Below are 13,980 nucleotides of genomic sequence, written 5' to 3' on the forward strand. Positions count from 1 at the left end.
TCAAGTGCTATACTCAATTATGCTCTGAAATTCTTCCATTTGGTAAGCGTATTAGAGCCCTTCTGTTTTGCTATGCAGCAAATGGTAATTATTTATCCGTTATGAGAATGTATTTAAGAAAATATATGAGAAATTGCTGATGAGCATCCCACCTATGGTGAGGGCTGTATACTTACATCTACATTTACACTTCAAGCTAAACTAAGAAAAATAAGCAAATGAAAGTAAGGTAGAACCTGTTTTATGTGCTCAATACATTGAACGCAACAACGCTCAAACCCACCTAAAAAGCTATGCATCATGTTCAGTCCAATCACACATGAGAGAGTAAATATTTTAGGTTTAAATGATTTTCATCAAGGATAGTAAATACTACAGAGAAGTATTGGAGAAATATTTCAAAGAAACTGGTTTTTAAATGAGGTATTTCAACCTTCTGTTCTGTGAGGCTAATGCAGAGAAAGCCTGGCCATGAAAGCTGGTGTAAGAGACCAGTGAGCAGCAGCAAGTGCCTTAAGAAGCTGTCTCTGCAGCTGGATACTGGTCCACCCTTTGTATTTCTGGCTGGAGTCAGAAAATTAAAGTTTGTCTATCTTCCAGTGTCCAGCATTTCCAGTTAGCTACGTTTGTGGAGGTGTTCAGCCAGAAGAGCGTAGTTTATACTGCACTTATGGCTCGATACTTCTCTCCATCTGAGCCAGGGTACAGCACTCTAGCATTGTTTCAAGTCTCTAAAACACTGCTCCTGATCACCTCCATTTAACCCTAGTCCCTAAAAAAGGAATATACCTTTCCAAAGAGTCCCAAAACTATTTACCTTTTTGAACTGCAAACCAGATACTAGGGCTTTTCATAACCTGTAAGGCATAAAATTTAATTCAAAAGGATTCAGACCCGTGCCAGCTTTCCTTAATTTCAGCAATACTCTTCTCTCTCAGTTGCTTGCGAAAGCATAAGCTCATTACGCACTGTCCAACACTCATCAGAAGATTATCACATATTAATTTTCAAACCTAATATTGCATTTTTTCCTTGTGATAAAGTTTCTCAGAACAGAGAGCCAGAAATTACTTTAGAGTGGCAATTTGTAAAGAAGATTAGTCTGGAAAAGTGGATCTGAAGAGTTTGTTTCTAATTATTTCCATAAATGAGCTTTACAGGAAATTCTAATAGGAAGTTCCAATAATCAAGCAATTTATGCCAAAATAAGCTCTAGTGTTCTCCACCTTCAGATACTGCATTTATTCCATTAAGATCTATAGACATTTTTAAATAAAACTAAAGTAACAATGAACATTTATTTTATTATCCAATTTATAAAGTACACACATTGTGTGCTTGCATTCAGATTCTATGTAAATGTGCCTTATACCAAACGGAGTTTTTTCACATAGGTGGACTATGTTATACATCTGTGATCAATTCTAAGCATTATTTCACAGCTCAGTGCTTTAAGCACAAAAAGGAGAAGCTAAAGGCTTTGGTTATCGTTTTGCATATGCATTGAAGTTGACCTGGAAAAGAGTGCAGCCTTTAACGATGACTTGCAACTGTTCACAGTTGCGACTGTTCACAGCAAGCTAAAGGTTGCTCATGACAGAACAATCATTCTGGGATGCACCATCTTACCTCAGTATCAGCTTTCCAAACCTCAGAATTACAAGATCAAAATGACAGCAAAGAAAGCTTTGCACATGTCGCACAGGCTCAGCTAGGACCCTGAACCCCACATGCATCCTACTTTTAAAATGTACAGGCATTCACTACCTTCATTTGGATCTGAATTATGCAAAGCTCTAACACAGCAAACCAAAAATGAATATCTGAACGCCACTGAACCCATCACATGCCTCATATGTGGACACCACTACTGGTTTTTGAGACCATCCTTTTGTGTTCCTACCTTATATAGCTATATATATACAAAATAGAAAGATGTCTGTGAACAGCCACCCTGCCAGTCTTTGACTAGCTCTTATTCCAAAGCAGAAGAGCTGCAAGACTGACATTTCCAAAGCAAGGTTCATGTTGAAATGCCAGCTTCAATGTGGCACTAAGCACCTGGTGATAGGCAGTGCTGCTACACTGGAGGTGATATTCCTGCTGCTTCCTGCCTGGTGCCTCCCAGATGTGAGGTTTTGAGGGGACTGATTTCACTGAGGATGGCACATTAAATATTTTCTAATTAAACATGAATTTTTTTGCCAGTCATATTCTTAGTTCAATGTCACTAGGAGAGAAAGTATTGCCACAGTTCAATCTTTTGGGTTAATTAAGAAAAGTTAATAGATTACATCTATTATTTGCTTGCAAAACTTAATATTTTTGTCTTCAGTGATGCAGCCCAGATAGCTTCAAACAAAGCAAGTGTGAAAGAACAAAAGAAAGAACTGCTGAGACACGTTAGTATCCCCTATTCACACCCCACACATGCACATATGCCCGCTGGCAGGTACATATTAGAAATCATGGAAAACCACCCAGTTGCAGCATTTTCTGTCCTATTTCATACATCTTCCCTAAGCTGCAATCTAAACGGTCCCCTCTACCAGCTTATCCATGAAACTCAGGGCATCTAAAAGGAGAAGTAATAAACCATCCACTTTATCTTTCCATTCTCCTTCTACAGGGGAAATAGCCTAATTTACTGTGTGTCCATTTGTGTACTCAACTGTGCCAAGTGAGTAGGTTAGACATGGGATGAAATTACTGATGTAAATCTAAAACTGAAGAAAGAAATTTGACCTTTAATTCTGGAAAGAGTTGTTGTTACCTTTATTATACATGGCTTCGGGAAAATTTTGTATTTCCTACGGTCTCAAACCCCACAATAAAAAGTAACTTCTCCGCTTTTTGGGATGCAGCTATTTGGAAGATGTTAGTCATGAAAGGAGAAGTGATCTCAAAGGTAGCAGGAGCCAGACTATAGATGGCTTTCAAAGATGAAGGGTTGAGACCTTGGACTGATCTGTCTACTCAACAGACAGTCAGCACATGGAACGGAAAACCAGGGTGATGTCCATAATGAGATATGTTGCTATGGGGACTCACACTCCACTTGTAGATTTTTCAAGCTATTCGGCTTCATTCCTATATATAATGTTCTGTAATGACCAACATTATGAATCATGAATGTGTACATCGTGCTGGCCAGGAGTGTGTCCAATAACTTTGGTTGCAACCTATTGACTGGTTGCAGATGAAGCTTAAAAATTAGCTGCCAGAGAGCACTTCCCACAAGTGCACAAAGCACCTCCACTCAGTAGAGTGTGATTAAAAGAAGAGGCTGTCGTGCTGTTGTAGAAAGCATCAATTGTGCATTCATTGGTCCTCCGGCAGTCCCTTCATTCCTGCCAAGGCTCCCTCTGTGCCTCTCTGTCTGCTTGGATTGCTGCGCAGGAATGTAAGTCAGCTAACAAACAATGAATTTAAGGGCTAACGAGTAGTGCTTTGTTGAGTGCTCCTTTTGATATAAGCTCAACCATGGTCAAATTTGCTCACAAACAAAGCTGAAGGGCTAGTAAACACACTGGAGAGAAGAAGAAAATTGTGGTGACTGATAATATCAGGACACACAGAAACTTGCAATTATTCCATGCTTTGGAGTGAATTAGCAGAGAAAATTAAAAGGGTACCAAGGAGATTTTGATAGATTACACAGAAGTTTGGTGGTACTATTCCGATATTTCACACAAGTGTGACATAACTGTGTTGTCATTGCCAGGAAGTGCTTTGTGGGATTTCAGGACCCCAAAAAACCAACTAAAAACTTATGGAAAAAGGAGCAAGAATTTCAGCAGGACACCTCAGCTTCTGTTGTTTTTAGATTGACATCTGATCTGTGAAGGGGAAATAGTCCAAATTTGAGATGTTACTTTAATGCCACATGGCAACATCACAGCTGGTAGGTGCAATATGTAATTCAAGCATCTTTTAAAAACTGGAAGGAGATGAAGTACAGCATCTTGCCTGAAGGTAGGTAGGAACTTTGAAAGAAGTTGAGGAACTGAAAATCTTCATTTTTTTGTAGTTCAGAGAAAAGTTTGGTGTCTTTTTTATCATGAAGTTATCTTGTAATAAATTCAAACTTACACTGCTGAAAGGGTGTTAAATCTTCATTTTCAGCAGGAATTCAAGAACTACCTACTGACCACTTCTTTTATTTATTTAACCTTCATAGGAAGACATGTAAGGCTGAAAGCCATCACAGCTGTGCCTACAAAGGTACATCATTCATGAATTTTCTGTATCCGACACTGGTACAAAGGGCACAAAGTATTACGGATATTAGAGATATGGGAAAAGGACTGAGCTGATTTTAAAATCATTTCTATCTATTTCATCACGGAGCCAGAGTAATCATTTTCTTTCCCTTTCCCATACTGAAAATATGTTTTCATAAGAGTTTTTAACAGCTAATCCACATTTTATTACTGTCTTCACTAACTGAGGAAATATGTAGCTTATTTTAGTGAAAATTCACTGTAGATTATGGAAGCTTGAAAGGTATGTGATGAAACCCAAAACCAGACTCAGTGCTGGAGATTTTCCACTTCATTTCAAATAAAAGGTGTGCCAAGCTCACAAATACTCCTATAAAAGCAGCCAAATAAGTGCAGGATAACACAGCATCTGAGTTTTGGTTGTCACAAATAACTAAAACCCCAAGCCAACCAAACTTTTGTTCACATAAAAATTCAAACAGCAGTTGGGAAAATGCTCACAAAACCGCTCTTACACTTCTGATTTGTCTACCTGCTTTCCCAGAGCATCATTTGGGGTACAATGTACAGCCAAAGTAATGTACTACCTGTATCCTACACTAAAATGAGTTGGACAAAATGTGTACACAGCACTTTAAAAAGCATTAAATGGATATTCAGTGTAACTGCATACTTGGTCACATTCATTCAGATTAAATAAGAAATATGTAAAGTAAGTAAAGCTACTATGCTCCTCTGGAGATCACATCTTTTTTGTAGACTGCAACACATAGATACTTGTAGCTTTCACTTAAGACTGGCCCCACTACAATTCATCTGCAGAGCATCATAGTCTAATTTATTCACTCTAGAAAATAATCTGCCAAGTCTGACTCAGTAATACTGGTTACAGCTGTTTACATATGTTTGAAATACTGCTTAAAAAGGTGAAGGGTAACTTAGTGTTATGCATGTCCATAGCATGCAATCAGTAGAGTATGTACTGATATAGATATTCTGCTGATACTCATAATTTACAGTACGAGAGAGAATCCATTCATCATGGAATAGATTATTTTTTCTATAAAACAGTCTAATTCTGTAACCTCTCATTACCCAGGTTAGAACAGATCAGTGAACTGATAAACACAGCTGGGGAATCCAGATGTGCCTTTTGTTAGCAGAGCAAAGCCTGTCTGCTCTGCACCCTCAGATATAGAGTTAAGCCCCTTCTTGAATAAAGACGAGTTCAATAGATGTAGGGAAGCTACTGTCCATGTGTTAGGGCCTTTGGTAGTATTTAAAAGTGCAGACTTTTAAAGTTGGATCGATATAGGCCTTGCTATAAAAGATGTTACAATGAATTAATATATTAATCGTGTAAATGCACGTTCCAAAACAGTCTGCAGAAAAAAGAGTTCCTTCATCATTACCTAACTATTCTATCAAATGAAGATTTTGATATTTAATCAGAATCCCATGGTATGTATTATTCATTATTACGGTCACACACTACTTGATATTTAATTCCTTCACTATGTGACCGAAGCACTGTCAGTGTCAGTGATGCACTGAGGATCTGTGGCCGTTCAACCAAAGCAACACATTGTACTGGTGAGACAATTCATACACCTGACAGTAGGTACCTGGCTATCCAAACCCTCCAGTCTAGCCAGTCTGAAGCCACAGGCTGGGCTGAAATGAAGGGCAGAATCCCAGGCAGGAGACCCAGCCTCCAGCATGCAGATGGGACACTTCCTCACTAAGTAACTTTTAAGTTATTGCTTGTCTTACCTTCGTTTCATACAGCAAAACTGCAACTCCTTTCAGGCTAAAAAAGTATTCAAGCACTGCAAAGTACTTGAGAAGTGTAATAGAAGCTATGAAGAGGAACAGGACAATTGCTAATTGTTTTTCTGTGTGGCATTTCTTTTATTTCTGAGGATATGCTCACATCATGGCATGCTGCCACAATCTTGTTAGCTAAGACTTAGGACATAGCCATATTACATCTTATTTTGTATTTGCAAAGAAAGCACACACAGGTCCTTACAGTGAGGTCCTTGACCTCATCTAAGGTAAAACTGCTCCCTAACCTGCAAGGGACTGATGACTTCCAAACCAAGGAACAGCACACCAAAAAGTGACCTCATTTTTAAGTTGTCATTTTAGTCTGGTGCCCTTTGTGAGCTTGATACCACTTAAGAGTTTCATTTCACATGCTTTTAAAATGTATGGCTTCTCTTGGTAAAAAAAAGAACAAGTTTCTCTAAAGCATGCAGGGATGCAGACTTCCAGGATTGCTCCGTATGCAGAGCTTGCCTCTGGGATGGGCAGGGAAGAAGGGTTGGACTCAGGGGTCCTATCCCACCCTCACCCTTCTCCCCATGGGAACTTGTGTCCATTGACGCACTGCACCCATCTATGCCCTCTCCATCTCTTTCCTCTTTCAATGCTCTTCATAAATACTGTCATTTCCTGGTAACTCACCATGCTATTTGTGCTGGGTTTACTATTTTGTTTACATTTAGACTTCCTCTTCTTTATAATTCCCTGTCCATATTTACATTCACATTGAAAAGTAACCCCCCTGGGTGCAGAGCAGTGCACTAAGAACCTCTGGAGGGCTTCCTGACTGTGGGGAGCAGCTCATTGCCGTTCTATTTTAAATCCAATGTTTGTTAGTTAACTCCAAGATAACATCAGATGCCGACTTACATGTATCAAGAAGAAAAATCCGGTTCTCCTTCATTAAAACTGTTTGCCCTGTTCTGCCTGAAGCCAATATACAGCAGACATAAATTTCAAGCTAATAAATGATATCTCAAGGACTGAGTTTTAGCAGGGAGCATTACTAGAGTTCTGTCATGAAAGTAATTTCTGTCCTCACTGAATCCTGGATAAACAGAAGTTTTGAATGCTGGAAAGTGTCAAAGGTTTTATAAAGCTGCCACCATTTATTTACTTGTGCAATCGAGTTTGAAAGTCTAAAAGAGCATATGCTTGTGAATTACTCTGCAGAGCAGAGGACCATAAGTTGTGTGACCGTTTTGGTAATTAAGAGGGAACCAAGGAAACTATTAATAACATGAGACCTGCTTTATTAATACCCCATGTTATTTCTGGTCTTAAACAGGCAGTATCTTCAACTTCACATCTTCAGCTCCACAGATCTATTTGTGGCCTTAGCTCTGCTCACTGGAGATACCTTTGAGCAGATCACATGGCTTTGTGCACAGCACAGAAAAAGTAACCAGTGCATCTGTCTGCCAGAATAAATTCTGATTTTTAAACGTAGTTTGCCTCATCTTGTTCCAAGTTGGGAGCATGAAAAGTAACCAAAACCTGATAATCAGAGTGTAAAGAAAACACAGATTAATGTCAGGTGAGAACAGAAAACCCTAGTGATGCTAGTGAGGTTTTCTATTCCTGCTCTGTCTTTGTACCGTATATAACCAACTATGTAAGATGTCTAAAACACAGATCTTTGGCAAATAAAAGACTTTCCACTTATAATTTTCCCACTTTCCCTTCTCCTTGTAGTTATATGTCCTATAAAAGGAAGATTTATTGAGGCATGTTCCAGTAAATGCTGTGCATTAGCTATAGCTATATATATCGTTCACATGTCAGTCCTTGAAGTGCTGTACAACTCCACAGTCCTTACACTAATTGTTCCCTCACTACAATCCATGAAGCATTCGCTAAGGTTAAAACTTACAAGTAAAACCCTGAACTATCAGTCTCTTTGGAGCTTCAGTCAGACAATAGACAGAAAGTTTGCTATGCAACATGGTCCGCTTGGCAGGACCCTAGCTAGAGCATGCTCTGCTACAAAGGATGAGCGAGAGTCTTTGCTTTAAATAACCATTGAATTTAAAACAAAAACAAAAACAAAAAACAAAAACCAAACCTAAAGCAGAACTAGAATTACATACATTACATACTGGCAGTGTTTAGTAAATATTTTGCCAGACATATTTGCCTGGTTGTTATTGTATGGGACTAGCTGTCCAGAGGCAGCTCTGGACTCTTGATGGTCTGAATGGTGCTCGCCTGCAGCCTCCGAACCGGGCACCAACATGCAGCGAGCAGAGCAAGGTACCTCTGTACTCGGCATCCTGGCTACCGTGCCACCCCATCTGAGGCATCTCCACTCTTTATTCTGAAGGATCCAAATGCACCAGAAATGCAGCACCCTACATCTCATGCCAGGCTCGGGGCTCCACAGCCATGAAGGTCAGACACTGCAACACCCCAGACTTTTATGGGCCCCAGTCTTCAACGCCTTCTTGGAGAAAAGAGCAAAGCTCACCCAGCAGAGTTTCCCCCTTCCCTCATGAAGCTCAGTGTGAGCTGATCCTTGTTGTTCCCATCTCAGCTCAGACAGCAGCAGCTGAACGAGGTATTTCCCTACCTAAGACATGAGCCTTTACTGAGCCTTTCTTGAGGGACAGGTTTTGAGCCCAGCTGCTCACACTTAGGAACCAACAGAGCATCCCTGCCTAATCCCTGGGCCGGTGACAGAAAGGTGACATTAAGTGCTGAGAGCCAGCTGAAAGGTATGGCTCTAGCTCAACCTCTGATTTATCCTGGCCCAGCAGAAGCACTGGGAGCACTGCACAGCACAGCAACATACTTAACTGCTGTCACAGGCCGGTGAGTTCAGAGATCTTAGGGGGAAAAAAACCCAGCTACCTGATAGATCTTCCTCAGGATTATAAAATTCTAATTAAGATTTTCAATGAAGTTATTAAAAGTATGGGTTAAGCTGAAGTCCTTGTCACCAAACATGACAAGAGTATTAAAACATTACACAATGAAGCATAAACAACAATGTGCTTCATTTGTCCATTTACTTTACAGCCAGCTGAAAGAGTATTTAGGTCATTACATTTAAAATGCCATTGCATTAACTCATCTCTCAAACAACAAAACATCCAGATGTTAGCAGATCCGCTAGGTTTCCTAATGCCTCCCTGGAAAGATAAAGAAGTTCTGATTACTCTGACAAAATATTTCCTAGAAAAGTTGTTCATAGATATTTTGGTGGCTTCTAAATAAATGTCTTATGTCAAGCCACAGTTGAACTCTGTGCGATGTAGAGAATTGATGTAAATTGTTATGAGTTAAGGAAGAGGTGGACTGATGCTGGGAGTGCAGCTGTCTCTGGTGGTGACTGATAGTGAGGGTAGTGACGAGGGGCAAAGAGGCTTGCCTGATGTCAGAAATACGATTTCACGTTGTCAAATTTGAAAAACAATCTCACAGAAACACAGCCAAGACCTGGAATAAGAAAGGAAAGGTTACAGAAGAGCACAAGAGATAAAAGATAACACCAAGCATGAAAGAGAGAGAGGTGCCTGTGCAGAGCCTCTCCAGCATGAGCTGGAAGTACAGTGCAGTGCTGGGGGCTGCACCCAGGAACCCAATGGGGTGTATGTACTCCTGTTAGCACTGACAACACTCTGAAATTAGGACTGTAAGGGTAAAACCCGATGAAAATAATGAAGTTCTTAAAACCACATTTTTTAAAACAGAGGCAAACCCAGGATTTAGAGGTATGTAGGGACTGGTGTGGAAAATAATTCAGGAGAGGTTTCCCTGTCTGCATTACACTTGTCTACTTTTGAGTATTGCTCCATCAAACATGCCAGCAAAGACTCTTACTCCTACTTCAAAAATGTTTTAAACTGCAGGATTTCTTTGCCCAGATCACTCTCCGCCTGAACTGTTTCCTCAGGACTTCCAAGCTTCTGCAGAACAATCCTGTACCTCACACTACTTCAGTTTACAACATACGCAAGTGTAAACCACTGCTATGGGTAAATGGAGTGAGGAAATTAATAATATCAGTGCTGTCTTCCATGAATACAAGTACTTATAGTATCTGTAGCAAAATTTGAGAAAAATTTGAGAAAAAAAGATGTAACATACTTAAATGCAGGTAAAACTAAGCATGCATAGGGCATGGAGCACCACTGTCCTTGAGGTCCACAGGCCCCTGCTGTGTCATACAGTCCAGTCTACCAGCAGTCCAGCAAAGCCCTTAAGTTAATGCTTGCTAGCTACAAAAACATCTTTAAAATCATGTTCCATCAGTAGCAGTTACAGGAAATATCCACCTTTTAAAAGTTGCACTCACTGAGTGTCTTTTTTTGTCCTGTTTTTCCTTTAATTCCTTCACTTAGTGTTTTCTGTACATGCCTTATTAGTTACTGGCATTGGCTAGTAAATATTTTGCTAAACAGATGTTTGATTTAAATTATTGGGGATGTAGACAGATTTCTGTGCCTATGATCATATACTGTAAATAACTTCTCTGCATTTGAATAGCTACGAAATAAAATAGGAGCTGTGCAACAAGAAGTTGATAAGGCTAGAAATATCTGCAGCGACTCACCTGACAATCAGCACATTCAGATGTGATATGGAGCAAAACAAACGCTTTGAGCCAACCGGACCTTACTGCAGAATATCTGAAGGCTTTAGATGGCCTGTCATCATTTGTGCAATCCAAGCTTTTCCTTTCCCATATGTCTGGCAGTCTGCAGATAGACCATATGGAATCACAGCAAACTGCAGTAACGGAGGGACCATCGCTATCTAGGATGAATACCCTGGAGGGTCAGACAGGCTTTGCCCACTGCATGTGACAACACTTTTACCTGTAAGGTGCCACTTGATTGTTTTCCATAAAACAGACAATAATTCACAAAGCCATTTTTTACCCTCATATAGCAAGTAAAGAGTCCTTAGTACAAGTTAAGATTTATTTATAAATAAATATATAAATAAAATCTTCCATCCTTTTTATTTTTAGAAGTAAATTTCTTTTACTGTACACTGCTGACACACTTTATTTTTGTTCTTGTTTCTAAAAACACATAGCTATTTCCAGAGTTTATTTTCCTGTTAAGTTTTGAAGATATTCAGCGTATTCCATATAATACATCTTTAAAATATCATTTTATGTCATATTTTGGAGCCTGAAGAGCGGATTACATAGGAGAAATGAAGACAGTAGATGGAGAAGTTTGAGAAGGATTCAAGTCACATTTCAAAAGTAAAATCTCCAAATTGGATTTTAAAGCCCCTGTCTCAGGGAGGAATTGCCATGCAATTTTATTTCTGTCCTAGGCAGGGGCAAGGATCAGAACACAATCCAAAGAAAACACAAGTTGCAAGATTCTTTCCTCAAAACTCAACCTGATTTGAAACGATATCCTATGCAGAAATATTAACTTTAGAGAAAAGTACATGGTACCGGAATATCATGAAGGGCAGCAACTGGATCAGTGTTACATTACCACCACAGAACCAGAGACACCCCTGTTTATTTATGGGAAGGTGTCTGGTTCTGCATGAGGATAACATACTGCATTAAAGGACAAATCCATGTTTCTTTCCATGGCAAAATTCCTTTTAATGCTAAAGGGAACTTTAGCTGAAACAAAATGTAACTAAAGAAAACTGTTCTCTATAGCATTTTCAGGGAAAGCCTGATGAAACCCCTTGTGTCTTACTCAAATGTGATTACATTATATTGCCTGCTTATGGTGGGTGGTTATCAATCACTTTTAAAACCAATTTGTGAACTTGGCTTAGAAATCTGTTCTTATATCTTTTTGTTCTCTTGGCTTTGTGTAAATTGATAAAAAATACCATGAAACACATTATCAAAACAGATGTTGTATTCTCTTTCAAACTAGCATGAAAATTCAAACTACCTTGCTTCATATAGGAGACTTTACATGCAATTTTATTTTCACCCATTTAATCACAAAGTAAATTTTTTTTCCTCTTAAGCTTCTGTTTCCATAGTTAAACAAAACCAGACACCAAAAGGAACATCTTCTGATTTTGAAAATCCCATTCTCCTGCCAAACATTTGGTTTTGCTCAATCATACAGAATAGTTCCAAGGTTTTCACTGCATAAATAAGAATATGATATTAAATGACAATGACTAAAAATTAATATGTTAAGTCTGATCATTCAAAGATTTCCCCAAACTACAATACTTTCTTACAAGTTTCTGAGATGCAGGCTTAAAATATTTCTGGGTTTGTTCAACGGTTGGACTTGAAAATCTTAAAGGTCTTTTCCAACCTAAATGATTCTATGATTCTATGCTATGCCTCCATAAGCAAACATTTTCTCCAACTACAGTGAAGTAAATAGGAGAATCAAATCAACTTCATTATATTTATTTTATTTTGTAACCTCTGGGCCAGATTCAATAAAAGCTTTATCTGATTTTAGTGTGTGTGACAGAACATTAAAAAGACATAGTATTTATTTAATTTAGCACTCACTACTTTTTGAGCAACAAATGATAACTTCCTGCTGACTCTTGTTTACTATGACTTATTCATGGGAATTGTGCTTTAAATAGCTGAAGTCCATAGGATGTCAAAATCTGGAGCTTGGACTGGAATGCACACAGATCTTATTAATTAAGGAGGCCTGGGAAAATAAATGGGATAGAGAAAATATATTTGGGCTCTAGATTCAGCATGAGAACAGAGTCTGCATTCAGAGTCGAAGCCAAATCAGCGCTAACATTCAAGTATGCATGGAATGAGGTCCCTAGCAGTGGTTATGGTAAGATTCCTACTCTGACAGAAATCTCCTGATATTTCCTTCATTTCTAGCCAACTCAGAGTAACTTTCTTGATTCCTTTATCTCTTTATTCACCTGGTTTTAGACCCAGGGATTGATATCTCTGCAAATTTGAACCATTCACCAAAGATGATCAGGCTCTCTTTGGGAAGAATATTACCAAGGAAAAGAGGTGCAAGTTGTCCGCACATCAGTAAGTGCTGTGCTTCTTTTGGAGCTAGGCATGAAGCAAGGAGCTTGTCTCATGATAACTAGCTCCCTGCTATTTCAGCTCTTATTTTCATATTTCATAGTTTTCATATTTCAAGTTTTTTTAATTTAATAACTTAATTTAACATTTTTAATAATAAATTAGAAAGCCTTGAATCTTGCCTCAACTTCATCTTAAACTGTGTTTTGTCCACCTGCACATGTAAATCCTCCTGGTTAATCCTTATGGCAACATTTTGCAAGAACTGCCAAACAAATGAATAGAGGATATCTTACACTCACGATACGGCTGGGCTTTGTTTGCAAAAGAAGTAATTCTTCTTTCCATAAAAGTAAAAAGAAAATGTAACTGCTCATTGTACTGACCGTCCTGCTAGGCCTTCATGACTTCCCTGGAGAATGGGCTGATAATCTCTGGGTTTTTTTAAACAGACTTCCAAAGTATTTGCACAGCTTTGATGCCTGGGAACATATGTGGAAGCTTGGTGCATAACTCCCAGCAGGCAGTCCTCTGTGTTCTTCTCCCCAGTAATTTACTGGCAATTTACAGTGAATAATTACTACTTCTCCCACTAATTTACTTCTCTATGTTTTAGCTTGTGCTCTGGCAAAGAACATGCCTGAGAACACGCATTTCTGCTTCAACCTCTATCTACAGAATTTCTTCCCTTGCCCGTACCCAATATTTTATGGATATTTCTTTTCTTTACTCTTCTGCATGAAGTTTTTGTCTAAAGAAAGTCCCTGTCCTTTTGAAAGCTTGAGGGCACATGAAATCAATCTTTCTATATTTAGAATCCCTGGTGGGACATCCATAGTCGCATTTCCTTCTGCATTAGCACCAGGAAAGCAGGACCATGAGGTCACCACCAGCGGCATAAAGCAGATATAACCTGCAGTTAGATAGTCGCCCCGTGAGGGTCAAATTCAACCCAGGTGTCTG

General features: G+C 39.0%; 1 long non-coding RNA gene across 1 annotated transcript in view; it reads right to left on the bottom strand.

Moving 5' to 3' along the window:
• LOC129785008 (uncharacterized) overlaps nt 1-13,980 on the bottom strand; it is a 126,579-nt gene that overhangs the window by 33,409 nt on the left and 79,190 nt on the right. The window lies entirely within an intron of this gene.

This window comes from Falco peregrinus, chromosome 8 (genome assembly GCF_023634155.1).
Source record: "Falco peregrinus isolate bFalPer1 chromosome 8, bFalPer1.pri, whole genome shotgun sequence".
NCBI lineage: Eukaryota > Metazoa > Chordata > Aves > Falconiformes > Falconidae > Falco > Falco peregrinus.